This window comes from Amblyomma mixtum, chromosome 2, assembly GCF_055824585.1.
Source record: "Amblyomma mixtum isolate Tamu chromosome 2, ASM5582458v1, whole genome shotgun sequence".
NCBI classification, from domain to species: domain Eukaryota; kingdom Metazoa; phylum Arthropoda; class Arachnida; order Ixodida; family Ixodidae; genus Amblyomma; species Amblyomma mixtum.
Genome location: NC_143013.1, coordinates 204,601,828 through 204,626,392, shown reverse-complemented (window position 1 = coordinate 204,626,392; position 24,565 = coordinate 204,601,828).

Genomic DNA, 24,565 nt, shown 5'->3' with positions numbered 1-24,565 from the left:
CTTACCAGTACTAAATCATGCAGCAAAAACGTAGAGGATAAAAAATGGATTGCACATAAATGGAGCACAGAGTAGTGAACTATGGAAAGGAAAATATAGGTTTGGCGTTAAAAGACTGGAAGAGAGCACAGTTGGTCTGGGAAGAAACGCGACTTCATAATATTCTAGCCGAAATGAAGATGAACAAATGCGCATGACCACGGTATGTAATGTGAAGGCAGGATAACCGATTCTCATTAACGGTAACGGACTGGATTCTTAGGAAAGGCAAGTAGGGGCGGAAAAATTTGGTGAGTGGAACGGTTAGGAACTTTCCAGGGATAAGGTGGCCGGAGCTGAAGCAGGAATTAGAGAGGTATGCGGGAGGCTTAGCCTTGCGGTGGACATTGTTGCACTGGTGGTGACGATGATGATGGGACTGTTTTACTGCAGCAGAATATACATGATGTCGCTCTTAGTATTTAGGCAAGAGCTTATGTCCTTGCTATTAGTATTTTTAAAAGCTACGGGGCCTAGTAGTTGCGAAGGCGTCGAAATGTTTCTTGTAGACCAACAGCGAACTTTTGACAAGCAAGATGCAGTGGCGCACCTGTCTTCGGGGGGCGCCGTGTTTGGGTAAAAATTGAGATTACACCCCATATAGGCATATGTAAAGAGATGTTTTGGGAAGAGTTTTCCGATTTCACAGTTAGCCTATGAGGCCGTCAATTGTCGAACAAAGGCAAAAATGTTCTATACCATAAAATCAAAGTATGAAACCTCATTTCGAAGGCGGTGATACGCGCTCGTGGGATTCACCCCTCCGCTGGGGGTTAAAAGGCGCAGCGCAACCCATAGAACCATATGAGAGCAAAATTTTTCGAACTGTCTTTGTCATTTCACATGGTACTCATAGCGGCAGCTTTTTGTTAAGTTGTTGAGTACGTTGAAGAAGAGTGCGGAAAAGTATAGGACGTCATTCTGACGCTATCGTTTTAAAACGTCGCGATAAATGTTTGTCCTGAAGTCCGACGTAGTCCGAAAGCCGCAAAAACAACTGAGTATTCCTCCCAATCACGCAAGGCTCTCGTGTAGTCTGACATGCTGCCGTGCGCGCTATATTTGAAAATACTGCCGTTCAGGCTAGACACCCTAAATTGGTTTACATTGAAAGCAGTCCTCAAGCAACATTACAAACAGACCGAGCACAGTAGCAGACGACGGTGCCACTAGACCAACACCGTTTTTTTTTTAATTGTCGTGTCGCTCTCGTACGCCGGGGCCGGAGGCAGGCAGAAATATCGCCTGCACTGTCGTCTTTTACAATGCGTACTTCTCGTTCATTGGCTTGTCATGGCATTTCAGAACTTGTTTTGATGTAATGCAAAGACAGATAACCGCTTGTCCTTAGGGGTAACGGTGGCGATTCCAAGGGAAGCGAGGCGTAGCAAGATTTAAAATTTGCGAGGATACGGTGGCCGCAGCTGGTCCAGGGCAGGCTTAACTGGACGGACATAGAAGGGGCCTTTGCCCTGCAGTGGGAGTAGTCAGGCAATGGTAATGATGATGCCTTGGGTGTAAAGTTTTAAGTACTGTATTATTAAGCAAATGTACCTCACACGGCAGCATGTCGGGCCCTACGAGAAACTTGTGCAATTCGGAGAAACACAGAGAGGATGAAGCGCCTTTTGGTAGTGTGTACAACTTCGAAACACACATTTCTTGACCTGCTTTCAAAAACAATAGGTTAGAAATGACATTGCATGCTCTATCACACTATTCTTCAAAGTACTCGTCAACGATTAAAGAACAGCCGCCTCTAGGTACTCTATGAAAGAAGAAAATTATTTTGGAGTGTTTTGTTTATCTTGTTACGTGACGGCCAGCCCAAGAATGAGATGATTTGACTGATGGCACTGAGGTGATTTATTGGCCGCTGCCCTAGCGCGAGCACTCCGTCCCACGCCACTGCCAACTTTGTCTTCTTCGTCCCATTACCCGAGACCACCGAGCGATCGTCCCGATCGTAAATAGAAGAAGACACTGACGAAGGGACGCGGGAAACGTTGATGGGCTTCAGCAACAGCACAACAGCAATGACAAGGTGGTGAAGTGCTGGCCGCCACGATGAGAAAGATGAGAGAAGGAGTCCCGGTGAACAAAGCTTCCGGAGCGCAGGTTGCCGGGAGCCGACGGCCGAGGCCCCAGGACTCGCCGAACGGCAGGGGCAGGGAACGGTGTCTTCACGTATGGGCAAGCGTCTCGGGTATGTTGGATCATAGGTTCTGTTCGCGGCAGCTTCGTCATTTCATCGTGTCTTCTGGTCGGGGCAGGGGACGGGCTGGGGTAAGCGGCGAGGTCTGTTCAGGTCTGGCGGGCTGGGGTACATTCGGGCGGTGCGGACCGGGTACACATGGCCGATGACCACAGCAGGCGCAGGACGCCAAAGATCCGGGACCAGCATGGCGATGACGACCCAGCACCTTCACCAAATGTTACGTTACGGCCAGCCAGAGAATGAGATGAGATGACTGATGAGAATGAGATGATTTAATGGCCGCTGGCCTAGCGCGAGAGCTTCGTCCCGTGCCACTGCCAGCTTCGTGTTCTCCGTCACAATATGTGTTCCTATGGGTCGCGCTCCCACCCTGTACACTTAGTAGGGGCCAACGCGCACGTGCGGCGTTATTTTAAAGATACTTCACCTCTGAAATGACGTTACATGCGAGTATTTATTTCACCTCTGAAATGGCGTTACATGCGAGTACTTTTACTCTACATTCAAGGATGTACTCGCTTTTTATTCGCGAAGGGACGCCGTAGGTACACTGTGAAATGAGAAATCTACTCAGAAAATATTTAGTTTACATACATTCCCAAGGGCATTAAGCACAGCTTTTACCCCCAGCCTCCTGGCTGGCTGTATGTATGTACTATCGGGGACAAAAGTGGTATACTCCCCGCGGCGGGAGCCGGAGCAACGGAAAACTGCTGCATTTTGGCGAGCTAAAGCACGAAGCATTGAAATGAGCCAAGCGACATGCCTGCTGATAATGTCTGCGTGGAGTATACCACTTTTGTCCCGGATAGTACATACGTTTGCGTGCATGTATGTATGTATGCATGTATGTATGTATGTATGTATGTATGTATGTATGTATGTATGTATGTATGTATGTATGTATGTATGTATGTGTGTATGTATGTATGTATGTATGTATGTATGTATGTATGTATGTATGTATGTATGTATGTATGTATGTATGTATGTATGTATGTATGTATGTATGTATGTATGTATGTATGTATGTATGTATGTATGTATGTATGTATGTATGTATGTATGTATGTATGTATGTATGTGCGGGCGTGTGTGTGTGTGTGTGTGTGTGTGTGCTTGGTTTGGTTTGGTTTATAGGGGTTTAACGTCCCAAAGCGACTCAGGCTGAGGAACGCCGTAGTGAAGGGCTTCGGAATTTTCGACCACCTGGGGTTCTTTAACGTGCGCTGACATTCCACAGTACACGGGCCTCTAGAATTTCGACTCCATCGAAATTCGGCCGCCGCGGCTCGAATCAAACCCGCGTCTTTCGGGTCAGCAGTGTGTGTGTGTGTGTGTGTGTGTGTGTGTGTGTGTGTGTGTGTGTGCATGCGCGCGCGCGTGTGTGTGTGTGTGTGTGTGTGTGTGTGCGTGCGTGCGTGCGTGCGTGCGTGCGTGCGTGCGCGCGCGCGCGCGGCTGTGAAGACCACGAAAATAATCGACTAGAAGTTGCTTTGGCACCAACGCCACAACCCCTCCTTATTCCCGAATAGGGGCCGAGAGCCATCCCTCCCTTGAAAGGCTTTATTCAATCCTTAGCTGCCCAGATGTTATTGTCCACTTTGCTCAGGTGATTGTGACTGTTTCCCGTTCCTTCTCTCTTCCCTCTTTACTCCCCTCATTCTCTTCCCCTGTGCAGGGTAGCCAACCGGAATCCTTTCTGGTTAACATCCCTGCCTTTTCCCTCTCTCTGTATCTATCTATCTCTATCTTGCTCAGGTGGTCTTCATAGAATATTTTACTCTCAGCTTGCCGTGCTTAGAGTGATGCCTACCTATGGCGCCCTGTACTGCCTGTTTTGTAGTTTCGCCAAGTGGACGTAGTGCTAATCTGCCAACAGCTGTCTCATTCGCAAGGCATGTTTCGCAAGGCATGTTTACGGATGTTTCACTCTTGTACCTTTCTCCGGCAGCAGAGATACCAGCCGAGTAACGGTCAGGTGTTATTCACGCTCGAATTTCCTGGCAAGCTCCTTTGATATAGAGTTGTTCATAGGGGCGATTGGCGCTAGCCTCAATCGCTGTTTTGCATCAAGAGCTATGTACAGCGCTTCAAACGACAGCCTTCAAGACGCAGACGCTCGCCAAAGGAATTATATTGAGGTTTCAGTGCACGTGCAGTACAAGAAAGTCTGAGAGACGCTTCCGGTGCAGCCTAGGAGTTTATAACCATCGCTTTTGCACTCCCAAGTGGCTCGTTGGTAACGTCCGGCCAGAGCAGGCAGATTGCGGCTGGGTCAAGCTTCACCAAATTGAAACAAACGAACCACCCGGGGCTCAGTCCTCTATCGCGCCAAGTATTCCTAACATTTTCTGCGTGTTTCTTTCTTATTGAGTCGAGCTGCACCATGTGAATTCGCTTGTTCGAATTCTTGCCGCGGCGTGCGCATGTTGACGCGGGAAAAAATGAAAAAAAAGGAAAGAAGAAATTCTCGTTTGCTCTGCGTTATGTGCACGTGAAAGGACACCAGTTTGTCGATATTGATCAGGAGTCCTCTACGACATGCCCGATATCTAGGGTTCTGCGTTGTCAGCCTTTATTTTCGAGCAAATCTATAAGGTGACTTTGGATGCTTTTTTTAGTACTTAGAGATTACCAGAGTTTACATACGGGGATACACAGTATTCGATGATTTGAGAATTTTCTTTTCGCCGTTCGTAGCTTCAGAAAAATGTCTTTTACGAATATGCACTGCCGCTGAAGATATTCACTATACATCTACTGCATAAAGGATTTCTCGGCTCCTTACAGCTTACCAGTGGTTGCAATGCGTACAAGCCTATTTCCAAAGGTGGTGCTCGCAACCGCAACACTCTCTGTACCGTTCAGGGCACGCAGGCTCTGAAATGCCCATTAGACGCTCCTACTAGAGGATATCAAATCAAGCGTGTTCAGTGCGCCACATGAAAGGATGGAGCTGCCTAAGTTCGGAACGGTATAGGTCCAGCTACTTCCCTGACATCTTAGATAGTGCTGATATTGCAGGAACTCGGGTGCGAGATGATGAGCGTGTTTTTTTCCTTGCCGAACAAGAACGAGTTTAACAACTCGTATATCTAGAACGATCGATATAGTTCCGTCTTAGTATTTGGCTTTTTGATTTACAGCTGGTACTGCAATGCCGCATCGATAGGGTCCACCTATCAGCAACGATGTTTGGTATTGCTATCGGTACATAGCAATTTTCAACTCTTTGGCGCATGCCCCCGTTTCACATTTGGATTTATAAAACCTCCGCATGCGCAGGTGCATGCTGGAAAGAGGCTGATTTTCTGGATAACTTCAGGAAAAGATATGCTACGCCCTTTTGGCTTAAGGCCTGCATTTGATGGCCATAAAGGTAATCGATATTGAACTGTAGTAGGATGCTCGAAGAGCACGTTATATTTTTAGCCCCGTTCTTGTGCCCTTCCCCGTACAGCCTGTCACAAGATATCAAACCCTTATGTGTTCGGGACAAAATTCACCCGAAATTAGAGCGCAGCCAAGGGTATTTGTAGGCAAAGCGCTTCGCAAATTAAAATTTTTCGAATTCGTCTCAATTCGCAAGAAATTTGCCAGTGAATTTATATTGAAGTTTTTTGGATATATCCGGAAACATTGATTTCTGGTCATTTGCAAGCGCAAAAAAAAGGTGTAAAAGCCATAAGTGGACTGGATTTTTCTTGTCTTATGTCGTTTGTTCTGCACTATATTTACCTTGAGAAGGAAGCGCGAACCGGGGCGACCACAAATAGAAAGACGACGGCACGAGCGCTATTTGACAACTAGAGCACTTTATTGAAAAGGTCGAGCTTTTGAACCAAGCGAAGCAACAACCAACGAAGTTGAAATCGAGAGCCGCAAGGAAAAACCCGATAAGTGCATAGACCTAATCAGGCCATCAACCAGAAACCACCGCAAGAAGCTAATTGTATCGTTTTATGACTTGATAACTACCTTTCTTCATGCCGCCGCGGTGGCTCAGTGGCTATGGTGCTCGGCTGCTGTCCCGAAAGACGCGGGTTCGATCCCGGCCGCGGCGGTTGAATTTCTTTGGAGGAGAAATTCGAGGCCCGTGTACTGTGCGATGTCAGTGCACGTTAAAGAACCCCAGGTGGTCGAAATTTCCGGAGCCTTCCACTACGGCGTCTCTCATAGCCTTAGTCGCTTTGGGACGTTAAACCCCATAAACCAACCAACTACCTTTCTTCCTCACTTCTGTAAGTTTTTGTGGGGGTTTCTGGTTTTGGATCGATTATGTCTACGCTTTAATCGGGTTTTTCCTTGTTTTTCTTTTGCTGGTTTTTTCTTAGCATATGATTTAAAAGTTCGTGTTTTTCAGTAAAATACTCATATAGCGCTTACTGTCATATAGCGCTTGGGTGGACGTCTTTCCCTCTGTTCGTCCTGGTTCACGCTTCCTGATATATGTCAATGGTGGAGTTGTAAAGCAGAAAAACTGAAAGATGTGCAAGGTTTGGCGGTCAGTTACATAGTGGCGGCGCAGGTTTTTTCATTCAGTATGGATGATGGTGTAGCATTGAAGCGTGACACCTCTGCTGACGAGAGCCGGCAGAGGTGTCTCGCTTTTGACGGGTGTCCACCGAGATATGTGAGACAGTTACTGAGTAATTTCCTTTCCCCAAATAAAATTTTAATTTTCTTCATTACGGCTACTCTTTCCCTTTCTACTTTCACCCCTACTTCCTCCCTTCCTCTACAAACGGATGACGGATGTCTACCGAGATATGTGAGACAGTAACTGCACATCCTTTCCCTCTGCCCGGCGGACCCTCCCCCGCGGGACGTAGAGACCCTCAAGACCTGGGAGGACTGGGAGACCCTGCTGCGCTCGGAGGACCCGGCCGTGCAGACCATCGCCACCGGCCGGGCTGCCAGTGTTATGGACCTTAGGAACATAAACACTTGAGTGCAGTGGGGTCGTGCGGGGACCCTGGAGCGTGCCCCGAATTCCTCTTCAAATAAAGTTTTTTCTTTCTCTCTCTCTGCTGACAGCCTTCTGTCGCAAACGATGAGGCATTAATGCTTTCGCCTTAAAACCATGGGGATCTGGCTGTAGGGTCTGCGGGTCGTAGGGCTTCCTCCCAAGATGACGGTGCAGGGGAGGGAAGGGGTGAGGCCTGCCCTGGGTGCTGGCCCCACCCATACGTAGGGATAGAGATTCGCTTCCAGGTGGCGACACTGGCTATGTTCAGGTGTGGTTGTGGGTTGAAAAATTCTGATGAGCTTGGGCGAGATGTAGGAGTCGTCTGGATTCGCATCTGGATTAAGCTTTCCTTTGAAGTATCGGATTCAATATTGCGAGGTGGAAAATAGGTGAGGCCAACGGCGTAGGAGCAATGAATTACAAACATTTTTGCATTTTCGCGGACTTGTCTAAAGCGAGCCGATGCGAATTGTGCCGCTGGAACGTAAGTATTGGTCTTAATAAGGATGACAGGATATTCAACTATTCTTTAAAGAGGAAGTCTGACATTCAAAAAATATTCAAATCCGAAAGAAATGAGACACAACACAATATTAGCGCTTGATACGGCTGACTACGTGGTGCGGACTCCATAGGACAAACGACTCCAAAAGACAATATGGTACAGGCGAAAGTTTACACCTTATGCGATATTGCTTGTTGCTGGACGCAAGAAAAAGATATGACAGGCGCTATCCCGACACATATAATTGAACCATCCAAACCCTCTTGAATGACGCCCCAACAAAGGTATCCGGCGCTCTGGGATTCAAAATCAGCCAATTACTAGTCGCATTTCAGAGCCATTATATACGAGGGGGTACCCAAAAGAAACCGGACTAAATTTTTTGGTCGGCAAAGCTTCTGTGGTACCGCGTTTTGCCACTAGGAGCGCATAGAGCGAACATTCCAGAGTCAGTAAGCCGAGTGCCGTCGTTGAAGGAGGTCAGACTAGTTTAGGCAGATGCGCCGGTGAAATTCTGATTTTTGCTCGCAAAAACTTGAATTAAAACTCTTGAAATATTAAGGACGATGTACAAGGACGATGCTACGGGGACAACTGCAGTGTAGGTTTTGCATGGCACCACGGAAAATTGTGTGCGTAAAGTGTGGGGTGAATTTTACTTAGTGTGTTTAGATTTGGATATGACCCTGTTTGAAGTTGTCTCCATGTGACTGCCTTTTCTTTGTTTAAGGATTTGTGCGGTAGTGGGTACCGCATCCTGCTGTCTTTGTAGTTGTTGAGTATGGCCGAGTATTCCTGAGGTACTGGCAGGGATTCCTCAAGGTCGTTTACGTTGGATGCTCGGTAGTTGGTATATCCTCGAGCTATCCTGTCCGCCTCTTAGTTTCCTGCCACCCCCGTGTTCCCCGGTACCCAGATCATCTTATGTTTGATCGGCTTGGGTGGTTCTGCATGTGTTTGTTGCGTCTTGCAGTCTACAGAGCGGAGTATGCGGAGCGCTCTGTGACCGACTCTGCCGCAAAGATAGTTGCGGCAGGCTGCTTGTGAGTCAGTAAGAATTGTCAGTGACCACCCAGTCCGATAGCCCTCCGCTGCCGCTAGAGCGGCGGCCGCTTCTTCAGCCTCAGCTACCGTGCAGTCTTGCAGTGAGGCGTAGATCAGCTCTAAATAAGATTAGGTGGCGCTGGGGATTGGTACGGTTCGGAATGGTCAAAAACTGCGGAGCCGATGCGACACACGTCCGCACCGCTCGGCAGCCATGAAGGATCTGTGTTCGGGGAATATATTTCAGGAGTTGTCAGTAAAAGCTAAGTGACCACTGCCATCACCCCTATTAAGCAGCAAGCTGTTATATATCTATACATATTTTCTAGATATGCATATCAGCTGTTATCTTGTGAATTAGTGACTGGTGATATTATTGTGATTCAAAAATGCGAGCGAACGACACTGTCCCGTAGATCGGCGCGTCTTGCGCCTTTGCCTTTGTGGCGTAACACTGCGGCCGAGAAAAATTGGTTTGGTTTGGTTTATGGGGTTTAATGTCCCAAAGCGACTAAGGCTATGAGAGACGCAGTAGTGGAGGGCTCCGGAAATTTCGATCACCTGGGGTTCTATAACGTGCACTGACATTGCACAGTACACGGGCCTCTAGAATTTCTCTTCCAAAGAAATTCTAGCAGCCGCGGCCGGGATCGAACCCGCGTCTTTCGGGTCAGCAGCCGAGCACCATAACCACTGAGCCACCGCGGCGGCCGAGAAAAATTGACAGGCATCTATACTACACAGAGGCAGTGAGCGAACGCTACCTGCACTGAAGGCGGGCATTCGTTGGCGACAGAGGTTTAAACCACCTGCACGTTTCTGAGGCCCCTCAGGCAAAGATTATGCCGGATATACGGGGTCATATGGCCTACATTAAAAGCTGAAACCGCAGACGATTAATTCATTCTTTTTTGTAATTTTATTCTCACTGCCTAGAACTAACCAGGCAAGGCCGCCTGCTTTTCTTCCTGCATGATTTCGATTTCTCTCTCACTGCCCTATTTTATTTCTTACAATGCAGGTAAGTACTAATGCATCACGCTTCAGAGCAGAGTCCCAGTGATTTGAGTGCAAAAACGTCTTTAAAGCTGAAACGTTATCAAGATAAGAGCGTGCAGGCCATGTTCTCAGATATGGCGGTAACCGCGGGCCACATCGTGATACCAAGATATGCAAACTGATTTAGCCTCATCTTATTAAGACAAGGTCTATAAGCTGTTTGCCTAGGCGCACGCGTCTGCATCGTAACGTCAGCTAGGTTGGAACGATGAAAGCAGGAGTTGTTAAAATTTCAATATCGCTTAACAGAAGCAGCGCGTGTCTTAGAAAAGAAAATATACGCTGCATTGCGGTCTCACTTCAAGGATAAGGGTGCCCGTTCTGCTTCAACGTTTTTTAATTTTCAGGCATTACTTTTTTCGTTTTAGACAGAACACCTTGCGCTGTATGACGAACGCTCCTCTGTCCTGCTTTTACTTATCTTAAAGTCGTGTAAAGTCCAGCGGACGCTTGTGAAGCGGTTTTCCTGAAGGGCTTATCTGAGCGTCATCATGACCAGGTTGCTAACCTCCGCAAGCTGGTTTCTTTATAACCATTACGCTACGTTTGAGACAGGAGGCTGTGGGCTGAATGCTTATAGACTGCCAATTGTTATTGCCTCAGAAGCGTCTGCAGCGCCAAATTCCAGACATCATTCAGTCGAGAAAGTATCCGGCATAGCGTTTTTTTCTCTTGAAAATTGTGCATTGCTCCCTATGTCCTAATGTATTTAATTTCAGTGTCCACGGTATTTGTGTCGGCATCACAGAAATTGATTACAGTCAGATTAGCAGGTCGTAAAGAGCGTATCTATGAGCCGCTGTATCAACCACAGCCGGTGATTCTGTACGAGTAATTCTGGAAAAAAGCATCTTTGAGCGGGAGACCGTTTATGAACTCAATCTTTTCTCATAGCACCAGATTTCACTATAAAAATCAATATATGCGCGGATCACCCGACGACAGTGTTGTATTTTTTTTTCTATTAACGTTTTTGCTATCGTCAAAAAGCGTTCCCCATTCGTTTTCTATGACAGTCATAACTGTTCGATGCGATTGATGGAAACGCAATAAAAGAAAGAATTCGCTACACATCGGAAGAAACCGCCGGGTTTCACCGTAATGAAACTCTCCGATTGATCAAGAGTGTTGTGACATTATTAGTACCGCCAAATGTGAAAATATGAGGTCTAGAACATTCGAGTACCTTCCATCGGATTGTCTTATTGAATTATAAAACCGGATTAACTAATCCACCAAATACACTCCATTATTTCACCTTAATTCACCCCTAATCAGCCATAACCGAGTAATAAATCTACCTTAAGCGATCCACTAAACCCCATAATTCATTTTAAACCACGCAGTAATCTTCACTAATGCACTTTATTCGCCCAATAATCGCAACTAATCCACTTTAATTTATTTTCTGTGGCTATTCCAAAATTGGGGGGTTCTTCGAAATTTTTGGAGATGGGCCAACTTGAAAATGCCGTCGCAAGGTTTTTCTTCAGAATGTAATTGAAAAGGTTTGGTTTGGTTTGGTTTATGGGGTTTAACGTCCCAAAGCAACTCAGGCTATGAGAGACGCCGTAGTGAAGGGCTCCGGAAATTTCGACCACCTGGGGTTCTTTAACGTGCACTGACATCGCACAGTACACGGGCCTCTAGAATTTCTCCTCCAAAGAAATTCAACCGCCGCGGCCGGTATCGAACCCGCGTCTTTCGGGTCTCCGAGTCTTTTGTTTTCTTATACACTGTAAAGATGCCCTAGTTTTCAGCTGCTTGGTCAAACTGAACCATCTGACTAGCCACACGGCTAGCAGTCCCTATATTTTTTTATGCACTACCTCGTACCTTCTAAACAAATATCAAAGGGAGCACTTAAGTCACCTCATGTGCAGCAAGGCGAAAGCCTTTCTGCCATCCTGCTCAACTATCTGGAACGCTTGTGATTCTTCACTGTGTGCATTAGTTTGGTGTTGTGCTTGTTATAACCGATTTCTAGGTGCGACATACTACGCCTTCGTTATAGTCGATGTATTCTTATAACCAATTTTGAGTTACGACATACTACACATTTGTTATATCTTGACTAACGTGGAAAATTGGGCGTGTTGGTACATGTCTTGAACAAATAAATGGCAGCGCAAGGAGACGAGGACTAAACGAGTGATGTGTTCGTTATAACCGATTTCGAGTTACGCCATACTAAATATTCATTATATCCAGTTTGTTCATTATAACCCATTTCTAGTTACGACATACTACAGCTTCGTTGCAAACGTACACAGAGGAAGAAGAAAATCGTTTGACGCCCGATCGAATGTCTTACGCCACTTAGTTTGACCGTAATGGACGTTTGAAGTTTCAAGAAGTCACTGTTTGGGGAACGAAAGGTCCGGACTGCGACTACCTGTGATACGCTACGCTTTGATTCGACTACTAATCTTGAGCCCCGTAATGCGCTGAACAGTTTGGTACCACGCATAACATTCTTCACCAATTACGTGGCGCACAATCTGTATACCAATGGTACCACCCACTCACCTGACTTCAACTCCTGACGCACTGGACTATATACAAGGAAACGCAGGTGTACTACTGTATGCGGGGTGCCACGGTGTGTGACTAGGTTTGACTTGACATGACGTCGACTTCTGACGTCACATAATTGATTTACAAGTTTGCGCGGATGGATACACTGGCGAGTCCTGAGCCCATAGAGGCTTTGGCTTTAATAAAGAATGCTTAGACTTTGAACACTACGGAATCTTTTGTGAACACGCCACCATCCGAAAGCTCCCTTAGCACCTCCTCGTATTCCCAGATTCTATATTTTCTGAGCCACATTGCACACTCTGCATCAGAAAGTGAGAGCTATTCATGTGGCGCTACCACCTTAGGCACATGCTCGCAAGCTTAAGCGTCAGAACACGCTGGGGTCCCTAATAATTCGAATTATTTCCTCCGGCAAACAATCGCCTTTTACTTCTTTTGAAAGCCCTCTGTGATACCTGTCGTGCGGTGAGCTCATCTGCAGTTAAGAAAGCGCTAATGTGCAATCATCTCTCTTGACACTGAATATAGGAAAAGTTTAATATATCTTTCTGGAGACCTCATTTTGCCAGCTTGTTTCTCAAACGATGCATTCACACTTAGCGTATTCATCATCATGCCTCAGCCTCACTCTCTACGCATTCATGTTTCTATCACCGACAAGTGGTGGTTGTCGACCGTACCAATCGACAGATAGCGTTATATACTTCTGAACAAAGAAAACCCTGTTACTCCGTCTCGACGCGGCCAAACATCACACTTCGAAACAATGCCGGCTGGGCGAGAGGGTAAGCTCTCTCTCCAGGGAAGCAGAAGTAGCGACGGCAGTGCCATCTAGAAGGCTGCGTGGAATTCCGCTTAGAAGGTAAGAACCTCTTCTGTATCCGGCCGGCGTCGTGGGTGGATGGGGTTACGCGCTGTCGACCCTTCCGCAGCAGGCGCACGGAAAAATCCGTCGCGCACTGCCGCCGAACTTCCGGTTCCAGGCAGCGAAGCGATCGGAGTAAACAAGCGCTCTCACCACCACCTGTGTCAAATGATTGGGGATGGCTTCGCTGCAAAAATGTCGTGCTCACGGGAATACCCGTCGTGCAAATGCTCGATGCTGACACCGCTCGACGAGGTCGCATTCCTGCCCCAGTTGGTAAAAGCTCGTTGATGTTTTGTAGCTAGCCGGCCCAATACGTGTATTATTTGCAGAGCGATAAAAAACTTCTAAGTGCACACGAACTGACGCCCCTCCTTTGTTCTCTCGAGCACAAGCGAACCCCTCCACGAAGATGCTGCACCTGCGGAATCAGGGAGAAATTCACATGTTCGCATGTTCGCATGTTCCAATCATCTTTGCCGTTGCAAACCAATATGTTCCCCTTATGTAATGCCTTCGGGCCCTTAAGGAAAACATAGATGAAATGAAATAAAATAAAATAAAATGAGCACAGTCTAGCAGACCATAAAAAAGCTACAGTCTACCATTTTCCCTATCAATATTGAAAGTGCGCTGGACTGCGTTGTCAAGGAAAAAAAACGCGCATATCCGCTTCATTCAAGGTTATCGAACTTTCTGTTTAGCCATGACACTGTCATTACTTAGTTCACAAGGCAGGCTTGCTCGACTGCGCCACGAAGTACTCGCCGGCTGTATCTTCGAGTTATGCAATTTGCTTTTCGTTTTAACCTAGCTGGAGCTAAGACGATATCCCAAACCCATTCAACGACTTGTGGCACTCCGTCCCTCGCAAAACCATTTCCTGCTTTACTCTAGTCGCAGGAACCTATGCATGGCTCCTGCCTAAAGAAAAGTGCACTGAACCTGAAACCAATTGTCAAGATCCCACAATGTTTTGCATTGCTGCACCAGTGGCTACGCTTAAACTCCAAAGACGAAAAAAAAAGCGTCAGCGAGCGTGACACGCATTCAGGTTGGTTTCAACCTTCGATTTTATCGATCTGTGGTTATTGGGCACACATTCTGCAGCTTTATCTTAGTTTTCCGCAACTCCTTTCGAGTTTATCATACTGTGCTAATTAGGCCTGCATTCTGGGGCTTTTCAATCGTGTTCGGCCAACGCGCTGCGATGAGGAATCTGATATACGCTTGACATAGTTGCCGGGAGACTTATTCTTGAGAGGTGAAGGAACGAGGCTTATCTGCTGGGCTGAACCTTCACTTCAGAGAAGGCTGGCTTCGCTCATGAAAACTGCTCACTGTTTGAACCCCTGACGAGCTCTATGTAACACTTCTGATGGAGTGACGGCAACCTGTTCGACTCAGTGGGGTGCATGATATGTACAGAGAAATCAAGCAGTTCTTCCTTAGCCTCTGGCGATGCGATGGCACGCATAGGTGGACCTCAGCGATTAGTTTGAGTTCGTTGCACCTTCCTTCTTTTTTAAACCGGATCGATTCCTGGGTTTCTTCGACTCAAGCAAAGCTGAAAATGATTTCGGCGGCGGTTTGGGTACCAGTCGAGAATAATCTCTCGGTAAATACGTTACGCGTGTACGAGAGTCCGCATCGCAATGTGTTTGCAGAAAACGAAACGGGTGCGCAATTAGCGCAGCTCGATAAATTCGATAGTAGAAAAAAAGCCTAATCACGCGAGAGCAATTTGCATCTATCCTTGGGAGAAATAGGGTCGCGCAGTGGTTAAGAACCAATTATAGCTAAATGCTTATAGATAATTATTACCGTTTCTCCGCTATTTAGCAGTGAACCGATAAGGGCAACGCTTACGCCCGCCGCTGATACTGAGCCGTGCGCATGTAAATTGTATTACCGCTGTTATTTTAGTATTAATTGACCTTTCTGCGCCCGGGCATCTAATGGTGCTAATGTATCGTAGCAAGGCAGCAGAAATGTGAATGACCTGTTCAAATGCAATCGGAACGGTCGGCAAGAGAAGCAGCCGGCACTGGAAACAGCATAAAACAGGCAAGGAATTGCGCAACAAGACCTTGTGAACAGCGATCCTTGCGAATGCTCGGCGCCTTCTCAAAATGCAGCCAAGCATATACGCCATTTCTGCAAAAATTACTCGGCGCAATTTCCTTTCACATGCTGACACTCTCATAGCGGGCCTTACAAAGCATTACAAAGGAACCGCTCCCGCCTTTTGACGCATCCTCTTCACATCATTTGCAAGACGTCCGGGGGCACCTGCCGTTGCTTTGCAGGCTTTTAGGGCTACTACGCACACCATTTGTAGGAGCGAAAGAGAACCATTTATTACATGTGCATGTCAACTTTCACCTCTGAAAGCTGTTCTTAGCATTTTTTTTTGTCGTTAAGCAAGACGAGCTGGTACGAAAGGCGGCTGGTGGGGGGTTAGTGTTGCTTGAGGCGGAGTACGGGCTGCTCTGTAATTACATCACATAATTGACCCTCCCTGGGCGTAATTACTCCAGGAATCCAAAGCTTCGCTGCAGTAACGTTCGGAAGCGCGCGATTACAGAGTGGGTTCTTTCAAATTGTCCGGAGCACGATTTTATCTGCGATTTCTTTTTTTTTCACTCTCTCCCCTGTTGCCTAACACTACGAGCACGCACCCAGTGGCCCAGTTTTCTGCCCCCAGATAGACCCTCTAGAAGAAGGAAGCGTGTGAGAGGACATAGAGACAGCTTCACGCACAGCGTTTCGTATTTCGTGGTGAGGATGCCTGGCGGATTTAGCGACATGCAATTCAACTAAGAGTGCTATTTTGATTTCACACTGCCGGCGTCCTTACCGTTGTCATAATTCTTCTTTACCCAAGTCCTACGTTGTCATAAAGAATGGTTCAAATGTGTTGCCTTCTTTGCTTAGGCGCCAAGCCAGGAAAATATAGGATGAAATGAACGGACACATATGGACCGCAGTTAAAGAGAACGACGACAAGGAAATCATCGTTTCACCTCCAGCATATTTCAGATGCGGTCAGCAACAACAACCACAAATAAGAACGGGAGCCTTGCTCAAGAACGTATTAGTTTTACCTTTGATCATCGTCCAATCCTTTCTTTACTCACTGATTCCCCTAGCTGCATGCGTTTCCTTCTACGTCTTGATATTGAATGCCCGGCACATAGTGACAAAAGAAATAAGGTTGATAAGCTGAACTTGCAGAAGAATGCAGCTAGCCAAGAATGCAACTAACGCACCTTTAACTTGAAAGGAAACTTCTCAAACCACTCAAACCACCTTCTCAAACCACCAACTTCTCACTAACTGCACTGAAATAAAAGTGACTGCCGAATGCAGTGAAAGAAGGGCATACATTTAAGCAGAGACGCTGCACCCGGCTTTGTTTAGTACGCAACGATGAACAATGCATGCATATAAAACCTAGGCTAGGCTATAACCTATAGAGTTATTAGTTTTAATTTATTATTTGTTTAGAAAATACTGCAGATTTTGTTGGACCCTTGCGGAAGGTGAGGTACAATGAAATACAAGTAAAAAAAACGTGAAAAAAATATAAAACGTGGTAAGTTTGATGGCGTAAATAATTTTTTTTTCTTTCAGTGGAGTCTGTGTCACGTATTGCTGCTAGTGGTAAAGCATTTCAGTCAGTCACTGTGCTTGGGAAGAATGAATATTCGAACACGTTAGTTCTGGCGGTGAATAGTTTTAATGAACCAGAGTGGCGATGTCTCGTTGACCATGTCACAGAAAATAGCATAAAATAAGGATCTGGGCGCATTGAACTGTCATGAATGAGAAAAAATACAAATTTTATTCTGAGAGTATTTTTTCTTGTGATGCTTAAATTGTGAGTTCCCGCGTCATGGCAGTTGCTGCCTCTATTGAACAGTTTTTCCAAAAGATGAATCGAATGGTCTTAAGCCGAATGATTTTAAGCGCTTCTATTTTATTTTCATTCAATGCCCCGACAGCGCACGGGTATTCTGACTTTGGGCTGCATTGGCGCTGAGTCGCTAAAAATTTCATGTCTGCAGGAGCAATCTTCATTTTGCGCTAAAGGACAGAAAACTCATCTGCATACGTAACTTATCTGGTTATTCCAGCTAAGATTGTTACTTGTCGTCATACCATCGTACTTAAGTAGAGCTACCTTAAAAAGCGGAAATGATGGAACATCGCCAGTGTACTTTAGACTCTTTTTGTTCGTTAATTTAATAAATACTGGTTTTTGAGTGTTAAGTTTCATGTTCCACTGATTACATCAACGGAGAGCTCTCTTTCGGTTAAGAATTGAGTAAGACTTCGTCTTCACAACATTAAACAAAACATGGTGATCTAAAAAACAGCCTGATTTCAACGCGGTGAGTGACTACTTTAACAATGTTGTTCATATATATAAACTTGATAAGGGCACAAGGACGCTTGCTTCACAGGTACTGGGAGAGACAGGAAGTTTATTTTGAATAATGGCCATCAATACTGAGAAATTGCATTCGCTTAGACTCGTAAGCTGAAATACAATTAGCCCTAAAGATAGAAAGATCAACTTGTTAAAGCTTGTGAATTAATTTAGAACAGGAGACGGAGTGAAATGCTTTACAGAAATCCTTAAAGAATGGTGTCAACCTGATCGGACTTATCAAGGACTTATATGAAATCATGAACAGCCTGTGTTTGGTGTGTTATTTTAGAATAGCCCTTCCAGACTTGGCGATTATGTGTTCCGTCAATTGCAACAGGCACAGTGAGAGATATGGGACGATAATTCGGTACCAGTGAAGCATTTCCTTCCTTAAGAACAGGAACAACACTTTCAATTTTCCATTCCGAAGAAATGGCAGCCGATGAAAGAGATGCGAGAAAAATCATAGCGGAGCTCACCGCTACATTAAGAGATCACTGAAAACTTCAGAATAATGGAACAACAGGCTCCTCCTAGCTTCGAGCGTTTTGCTTTTCTTGTCAACTGCAAGACTTCACGAGTGATCCATGGAGAGGTTTGCATGACTCTTTTATTGTGTTAGAACATAGTTATCAAGGCAGTAAAGGCACATTGTTTTGAACTTATTCTACAGCTCATCATGCTTCGGATGCTGATGAGGTAGAAATCTTTCTTTCTTCCTTTCTTTCTTTTCATCTTCCTTCCTTCCTTCCTTCCTTCCTTCCTTCCTTCCTTCCTTCCTTCCTTCCTTCCTTTCTTCCTTCCTTCCTTCCTTCCTTCCTTCCTTCCTTCCTTCCTTCCTTTCTTTCGTCTCTTATTTGAGACAATTTAATACAAATTGGCTCAGGAGTCAATAGCAAAAGGCTCGGATGGGGCCTGACTAGGCTATGCCCCCCTGACAGCATAGGCAGCACATGTGTACATATCATTATACATCATACGCAGACCGAAGTATAACGCATAAATACAAATACAGTAAGATACGCACCGCCTTTGGTTACACCTCAACTCTCTTAGAAGTAAAAAAAATAACTTTTTTGAATTGTAATAATACAAAAGCAATGTCTTACATACTGAATTAAGTTTATCAGTAAACAAAAACGTTTCATCACAGAAAAATTGATAATGGAATGTAATCCAGTGTACATAAGTAATGAAATATGATCTACATAGTGCATGATGGTAGTACAACAGAATATAGGTCAATAAGGTCCAGAGTTGGCTCAGTAGTTTAATGCATACACCCTCTGCTCAGATAAAAATATTGCTTTAACTTGCTTTTGGAATTCAACCGGAGAGACTATAGAACTTCGTAAGTTTAGTATGCCAGGGTACTTGTTGAAGAGTTCTGGTGTATGCGATGATAACCGCTGAAAGCCATAATTGTCACGTCATCTGGCCTTAACTATTTCGCTTTCTATTAAATCATACAGGGACTGCTTAGCTTGATAGTTTTCTTGAAATGTCGTTATATCTGCACGGTATTGGCTAAGTTCTTCCAGAGATAGCTTTTGTTTCAACCGTTGTTTTACCTGAAGTATGGTATATCTGGTAAAATATGGGGCAGTGCTTTCCGTGTAGGGCATGTTTCCAATCACCCGCATAGCTTGTTTTTGTAATGATAATACGTATTTTACATTTGTCTAGGTTGTCGTTGACCACACCAGAGAACAATAAATGAGACGCGAGTGCACAAGTGCATAGTATTTTTTACGTTTAGCCCCAGACAGGAGAAATGATCTTATTTTATTCAGTAAGCCAATTGCTCAAGATACACCTGCTCTTAAGGCGTCGACATGAGGAAACCATGTCAGGTGTTCATGGAACACGATTCCAAAGAATTGGATCGTGGATGTGTATTGAAATGATACTAACTGAAATTCTAGTGGTAAGGGTGGAAAAGTTTTGGTCCTTTCGACCTAAACAATAATTATTTTGTTTTTTTCAGTATTCAGTTGCATTGTATTTGAGTTTAACCATGCATTTAAATTTCTAAGCCAACTGTTAACTTCCGCGCGCATTTAATAAAATACGGTTGTATCGTCTGCGTACGAAATCATTCTTTGTGCCCTTGGAAATTAGCAATATCATTAATGTACAGTAGAAATAATGCAGGTGCAACAATAGACTCCGGGGGTATTCCAAATTGAACAGTTGCCTTCTCAGATTCGACTTACTCGATTATTGTGAATTCTGATCTGGAAGTTAAAAAGCTCTTTGTTAGAGCAAGTGATACACGACGTATACCTTAATAGGGGAGTTTACCCAAAAGAACTTCATGCTGTACACAATCAAACGTCTTTCGGAAGCCTAAAAAGATACCTAGTGTAAACAGTTTCCTTTCTATGTTACCAAGAATTTCTTCTTTAATTCCAAGAAGGGCTGTTTCCACCTACCTACTTTTGCAGAACGCGTACTGCTCCTTCGTTATTATGCTACGTATATGTCGAAAACTGGTTTGGTTTAGTTTATGGCGTATAACTTCCCAAAGCGACTCAGGCTATGAGAGACGCCCTAGTGAAAGGCTCCGGAAATTTCAGCCACCTGGGGTTCTTTAACGTGCACTGACATCGTACAGTACACGAGCACCTAGAATTTCGCCTCCATTGCACAGTGCACGGGCCTCTTGAGTTTCGCCTCCATGGAAAACTGGTTATCGTGTTGTTAATGATGTTTCTGCTATCTAAGAGAACACAGAGGATTGATATCAACCTATAGTTATTTAAACCATCAAGAGATCCTCCTTTATGAATGGCTGTAACTCTTGATAACTCCATTTTGTTTGGAAACTCGCCTGTTGTCATGCTACCTTTACAGATGTGGGCTAGTGGAACTGCTACAACACCACTCACTGCTTTTAATGGTTTTGGCTGTATATCGTCGGGGCCAGAAGCGGAATTATCTTTCCTAGGCATAATTTCTCCCTGAACTTCATATTGGTCAGTAGGGGCCAAGAAAACAGTCGAGGAACAGTTGTTAGCAATGTAATGTTCACAGGGCATGGCAAGAGGGACATCACAAGAGGAACCTACTGTGAGAAAATGTTTGTTGAAAAAGTTTGAGATCTCTATTTCAGAGGCACCAAGTATATGAAAGTTAACCTTTTTTGGTGTTTGGTTTTTGGTTTACTAATTCCCTAAATGTTTCCCACAAAAGTCTGGAATTGCTGGTATTACTAAGACATTTATTTATATAGTATTCAGATTTAGCTTTTCTGATGTCCTTATTCAGTTACTGCGTGTTTTTTTTAATCACGGAAGTCACTTCAATCTTTTGTGTTTAAAAATCTTTGGAAGAGGTTTCGCGAAATGTCATCCTCTGTATAGTTCCATGGTTATCCAGGGTTTCCGAAATTTCCTGCGTTTTTTTTGTTTAAGCTTGAGGAGGAAACACTGCTCGTAAAGGGACATAAATGATGATATTGTCATGGAGCCAAGGATGGAGGCACCGTTCGCCAGCAGCATTTCCAGAACCAGCACTCAGGGCGTGTGAGCCAACCTTCACCTCTTTGTCTTCTAATGCTACCTTGGGACACCTGGTAACATTATTCCTCCTCCCGAAAAAAAAAAAGAAAAACGGAAAACCATTGCGGTGCGACGAGCTAACTGAAGGGAGTAGGGGACCAACAATCGAAGGGGCTAATTGACAGGAGGAAAACGGTCCTGTGCGAAAAAAGAAAACAAAAACAACTGTGGAATCGCTGTCAGTGCGTGAAAAAGGGCTCATACGGAATATGCGGACTACTTCAGGCTGGGCTGACGTCGCGCACTCTGCACAGAACTGTCGGGCAGATCTTCATAGTCACATCCGTGATGCGACGCAACACTGTGTAGGGGCCAAAGTAGCGGCATAGGAGTTTTTCCGACAAGCCTGGGCGACGAACAGGGGTCCATACCCACACTTGGTCGTCCAGTTGGTACACGACGTGGCTGTGTCGCTGGTTGTAGCGGCGTGCATTTATGTCCTGTTGCCTCCTGATGTGCATGCGGGCGAGTTGGCGGGCTTCCTCCGCGTTTTGGACAAATTCTTCGGCGTGTGCCGTGAGCGCCCGGTCTTCGGCAGTGCATGGAAACATGGCATCCAGCATTGTGTGCAATCACGCCCATAAACAAGGCGAAATAGCGTAAAGTGAGTGGTTTCTTGTACGGCCGTATTGTATGCGAAAGTCACGTTTGGAAGGATCTCGTCCCAAGTCTTATGCTGGACGTCTACATACATTGAGAGCATGTCTGCTATAGTTTTGTTGAGGCGCTCGGTGAGCCCATTTGACAGCGGGTGGTAGGCAGTAGTCTTGCGATGGCTGGTATGACTCAACTTGCATACCTCGCGCATGAGCTGCGCTGCGAAAGCCGTTCCCCGATCGGTGATTACGCTGGACGGGGCGCCGTGTCGCAAAACAATGCGATGCATGATGAACTGCGCGATTTCATACGATGTGCCACGCGGCACCGCTTTGGTTTCGGCATAGTGTGTCGGTAGTCTGTGGCGACAATTATCCACTTACTGCCGGCCGACGATGCAGGGAATGGGCTGAGAAGATCCATGCCGACTTGGTCAAAGGGCGTTCGAGGTGATGCAACTGGTTGGAGGGGAAGCTTGAGGGGAGGTGACTTGCGGCGCTGGCACTCACGGCAACCTCGGACGTAGCGGCGGATGGTGGCAGCAAGTTTTGGCTAATAATACACCTTGCGTACTCGAGCGAGAGGGCGTGTAAACCTCAAGTGACCAGAGGTGGGCTCGTCGTGAGAGGCAAAAAGGATGTCGGCATGGAGGTCTGCCGGCACTACGAGGAAATTGGCGCGGTCACCGTGGCTCGAGTTTTTATTGAACACGATGCCATTGCGCATGCAAAAAGAGGAAAGGTTCCCGGAAAACTCCCGGGGTATGGTAGCAGTGCCGCCCTCCAAATGGTGAATGAGGGGTCGTAAGCTGATATCAGCTCGCTGCTTCGCCATTACGTCGGAATCGCTAACCACTCCAAGGAAACGACTGTCGTCCTCTGTGCTGTCATCAGTTAGCTGGGAGAGCGTGTCGGCATCTTCGTGCTTGCGTCCAGATTTATAGGCAATGGTGTAGTGAAATTCCTGAAGGCAGAGGCTCCACCTTGCTAGGCGGCTTCATGGGTCCCGTAGATTGGCCAGCCAGCACAAGGAATGGTGGCCTGTGACGACTTTGAAATGGCGGCCGTAGAGGTAGGGTCCAAACTTCATCGTGGCCCACAAAACCGCGATGCACTACTTCTCCGAGGAAGAGTAGTTAATTTCGGCGCGAGACAGAACGCGACTCGCATATGAAATCACGCGTTCCACGCCATCTTGGTGTTGGACTAAGACAGCACCCAGGCCGATGTTGCTGGCGTCTGTGTAGATCTCGGTGGCAGCCTCCTCATCAAAGTGAGCAAGAACAGGGCTGGTGTGCAGGATCGGCGTAACGCTGTGAAAGCCTCCTGTTGTTCGGTAGTCCACACGAACGAGGCATCGTCACGCGTCAAAAGGGTCAAGGGTTCGGCAGTTTGGGAGAAGGCGGCGATAAAGCGACGGTAGTAGGCGCAGAGACCAAGGAAGCGCTTCAGCGCTTTCTTTTTGGTAGGAACCGGAAATTCTTCCACGGTGGCAGTTTTGTTGGGATCGGGTTGCACACGGGCGGCGCTCACAACGTGGCCGAGAAACTACAGTTGTTCGTAGCCGAAGTGACATTTTTCGGGCTTGAGCGTTAAATTGGCCGACCGAAGGGCATCTAATACAGTCCACAGGCGTTCAAGATGTTCGTCAAAGGATTCACAGAATACGACCACGTCATCCAGGTAAACTAAACAAGTTTGCCATTTGAGGCCAGCGAGAACTGTGTTCATCATTCGCTGAAACGTCGCCGGCGCTGAACAGAGGCCGAAAGGCAACACCTTAAATTCATGTAGACCATGGGAAGTAATGAAGACCGTTTTTTCCCGGTCCGTTCATCGACCTCAATCTACTAGTACTAGCTCTTTAAATTGAAGAAAAATATTTGGCGCGGCGAAAGCGGTGCAGCGAGCCGTCTATGCGGGGCATTGGGTATACGTCCTTTTTAGTTATGGTGTTACGCAAATGCGCAGCGTTCCATCCTCCTTTTTAAGCAAAACAACAGGTGCCGACCACGGGCTCTGTGATGGTTGAATAATACCGTCATTGAGCATCTCCTTCACTTGTGTTCGGATGGCCTCGCGTTCTTTAGGTGAAATACGGTACGGCTGTTGGCGTATGGGGCGGGCATCTTCGCTCGTGATGATGCGGTGTTTCGTAGTGGCTGTCTGTTGTACTTTCGAAGAAGACGCAAAGCAGGCTGTGTATTGATGTAGTAAGGTACGGACAGCGCGGTGTTGAACCTGTGATCTAGAGACATGTTCGGAGATTCCACGGTTGCGCACGTAAAACAATCAGAAGCATCAGCTAATTGGTCGGCGAACGCGATCGCTGTGGCACGGAAGAGGTTCCGAAGTTCGTGTGTGAAATTGGTAACGACTAGTCAGGTCCTATCATTCCGTATGTGGACGGGGCTTTGGGCCGTACAAATTCCGTGCGTCAGCAACATTCAAACATTGCCATCGGCGACTGCTGTCCCGTCACGGAGCCCATCGCAGTCGACAGTGACAAAAACACTAGAGCGTTGCGGGATCAAAACACTCTCGAAGGAAAACTCGAAGGGCGGAGCGACATGGGCGAGCGTGAGAAGTGTCATCGGCGTTGTCTGTAGAAAAAGTAACTGTGCGCTGGCGGAGATTGGTGATGGCCCCATGCTCACGGAGGAAGTGAACACCCATGATTAGATCACGAGAACAGTCACGGAGAACCAGGCAGCTGACAACGAAC